The 3,297-nt window shown below is 58.6% G+C and overlaps 1 protein-coding gene across 1 annotated transcript in view; it reads right to left on the bottom strand.

The window, feature by feature from the left end:
- Positions 1 to 2,756, bottom strand: part of LOC103620516 (syntaxin-binding protein 4) — a 56,457-nt gene extending 53,701 nt beyond the window's left edge. Inside the window, exon 1 of the mRNA XM_017741307.1 lies at positions 2,665 to 2,756. The gene's annotated coding sequence lies outside the window, so the exon portion shown is untranslated. The remainder of the gene's footprint in view (positions 1 to 2,664) is intronic.
- Between the last annotated feature and the right edge of the window lie 541 nt (positions 2,757 to 3,297).

Here is a 3,297-nt window from a genome sequence, read left to right as displayed (position 1 = left end):
AACTCCCTTCCCACCCCAACCCCCTGCCATGGGGGCGAGCAGCTCAGCTGGGCCCTCCAGGGGCTGTCAGAAAGTCCCACCCAGAAAATAAATGAGGTTTTGGCTCATCTGCTGCTGTTTGTGTTCCGTCGAGCTTTTGGAAGAGATTTTCGAGTTGTTTTGCCTCAACCCCCCTCCATCAGAAGTCAAATCCAAGAATTCTTCATTGAGGAACATTGCTGAACAGCTGCCAGGGCTGATCATCTCCATGCCTGGCTCCTCTGTTCTGATGGGTCCCCACAACCCCTCGGCACTGCCACGGTGCCTTTTGGGGCTCGCAGGGAAGGAGATGCCACCACCCCGCTGCTGGCTTCACCCACCCAGCCCTGGTGCCATCCCGAATCAGAATGGGCTGCGTGGGGTGGGATGGTGGGACACAGGGGGATGGCCAAGCCCACGGCACAGGTGTCAGCAGGGAACGAGACCCCCGGAGCAGCAGGGTCAGCCTCGGCCGGGGTGCTGGGGCTGGCGCAGGGTGGAGCAGGGTGTGGGATGCCACAGAAGGGCTTGCCAGGAAAATGTCATCTCGTTGTATAAAACGTGCTCCTCTCCCGCTCCACTCCCGCAGCAGCAGCAGCTCAAGAGATTCTCACCCAGGTTAAGTCAATATTGCCACATTGCTGCCTCTGTCGAGGTGCTCGGCCCCATGGAAGGAGCTCTGTGGGTGTTTTGAGGGCTGGAAAGGAGCCAAGAGAACACATCTGGGTGGGGGTCCCGGTGCAGTGCAGCACCCTGGGGCTCGGAATCCTCCCACGAGCCCCCTGCTGCCCCGCAGTGGGGCCCACACCTGCCTGGCAGCTCCCTGGGCACGGGGGGCTCCTGGCTGGCAGCACAGCTCTACTGCTCCACGCTCAAGAGGCTCCAAGGAGCTGGTGGCACCGGGTCTGGATACCGGCACAGGGTGCGCCAGGCCTGGCAGCAGCAGGAGCTGGGAGGGCACAGAGCACAGCAAGGGACCAGCTGCATCAGTAAAGCCACCAAAAGGCTCATTTGCAAAATAAATGCCACAAACCCAACCCTGGCAGACCCCAGCCAAGGAGGGAACCTCAGCACGGGTTGTGTGGTGCTTTGGGCAGGCACCAGAGCCTCAACGAGAGCTGCCAGCACCCCCAAACCACAGGCCCCCAGGTCCCCAAAAGCACCCTGTGTACAGAGGCTTTGTGCAGTGCCTCTGATCCCGAGCCAAGGTAAAGGCAGAATACCTGGGCAGTTTACATAAGACAGAGTTTTCCACTATGCCGCAGTTTCTCTCCGCCTGGTGTTTCACCCAGCAGCTGCAATTTTGCTGCTCTCAAGGGCATTTGCACACAAAAATGAGCCACGCCAGAGATGCGGGGAGATAGGAGGATTAAGGCTGCAGAACTGGCGCAGGAGGAGATGGAAAGCAAACCCCTCTGGTAGGCAGAGGCATTTCATCCCTAAACCTCTGCTCACCTCCACACAGGGTTTAAGGAGGGCAGCTCTGGGATGGTTCTGGAAGCTGGAAGAGGAGCAACCGGTCCTTTGAGCATCCAGAACATGTTGCTGCAAGAGACTAGGGGGGATTCAAAAAACCAGAAAGTGCTTCTAGTGCTGAATAAAGAAATAAAAGCAGTCAGGCTGAGTTTCTCCCTCCTCAACCCCCCCAGGATCAGAGGGAGGATGGGGATGCAGGTGCTGCCTGGGCAGGTTGCATGGGGATGCTCCCAGCCTCTGAAGGAACCACAGCATCTGCAAAATCCTCCTCCCAAAAAAAGTATGGGAGCGTTGGTCTGCTCCTCAGCATGGGCAGGAGCCTGGCACTGATGCGTGGCCACAGCAGGGAGCGTGCCAGGCTGCAGGCACTGCCAGCCCACAGGGATCCACGGCTCTTGGGGATCAGGAGAACGGTTCCTACCTGGGGATTCTCACAATCGATTTGGAAGTAAGAATGGAAGCTGGGCACCATGAAGACAAAGCCACACCCTGAGTTATAGCTAAAATGGAGCTGGTACCACAGCTGGTAACAGGGAGAGCCCAGGAACGGCCCCAGCCAGAGCGGGGTTGGGCCCCAGCCCTGGTTCTGGCTGTTTGGGGCTGCTGTGGGAGCTCTGCCACTGATGGGCTGCTCCAGCCTCACACCAGCAGCCCCAGCCGCCAACAGGGTCCGAGTTACACCCCATGGGACTCAATCCCAGCAGGACCCTGCCCAGATCCTCCTTCAGCACAACCTTGCCCTCCTGGGAGTGTTTTAAATCCATCCCCGCTCGCCAAAGGCTCCAAGGTGCTTGGCTGGATGAGGCCACGGGCACACAAAGTGCTGCTGTTTTGGGGGGGTGACAGCCTGGCCCTGAGTGGGTTCAAGGCTCTGTGGGGCACTGCCTGTGGGTTCCAGCCTCATGGCTCAGCTGGCTCCTGATCACCCAGAAGGGAATGGCAAAGCCAGGCAGCATGGCCAGTGCCACAGAGCCTTCAGCAGGCTCAGCTCCTGCAGGGAAACTGCCTCTCACCCCCTGGAGGTAGCCAGGAGGACAAACCACGGCAACCGGGATGGAGGAGGAGGCCCCACAAACACACACAGAGAAAGACACACAGGAACACGCAGACAGACGCACGCACACAGACAGACAGACAGACACACACACACACACACACACACACACTTGCCTTGCGCTGTCGCTGCCGGGACCCGCAGCCTCCCCGTGCCCCAGGCAGGCGCAGCCGGACCCAGGCAGGAGTGTCCGGCCGGCCGGAGGGCTCTGCGCTCTTTAAGGGCGCCCCAGCGCACAGGAGATCCGGCACACGCACGGGATCCGGATCAATAGGTCACAGCCTGCACTGACTTGCCCACGGAACGAAAATCAGCAGAGGATTTGGGGCTGGTGGGGAAGCTACAATCAGGGCTTTAATCCTGCATGGGCACAAAATCCCAGGATAAAAAGGCCAGAGCTGGTCCTAATTGCTGACTGCTGTGTGCATGTGTGAGCAAAACCTCTTAGGCTGCGGGGGGCCTGGGGGAGGCGTCTCAGTGCCTTATGGGGTCCTTTAGGTCAGGTTTAGTTCTGTAAGATCTAAACTTAGGTTTAGATCTGCAACCTAAATTTAGGTTTAGGTCTGTAAGATCAAGTCCAGCCACTCCCTCAGCACCATCATATTTGCCACTGACCCCTGTCCCCAAGTGCCACATCCACACGGCTTTTGAATCCTCCCAAGGGATGGTGACCCCAGCACTGCCCTGGGTAGTTCTGCCCATGCCTGACCACCCTTCCCATGAAGGAATTTCCCCAATATCCAACCTAA

Source organism: Corvus brachyrhynchos, unplaced genomic scaffold (assembly GCF_000691975.1).
Source record: "Corvus brachyrhynchos isolate BGI_N302 unplaced genomic scaffold, ASM69197v1 scaffold58, whole genome shotgun sequence".
Taxonomy (NCBI): Eukaryota; Metazoa; Chordata; class Aves; order Passeriformes; family Corvidae; genus Corvus; species Corvus brachyrhynchos.
The sequence above is the reverse complement of the archived record's forward strand: the minus strand, read 5'-3'. Positions and strand labels throughout refer to the sequence as shown.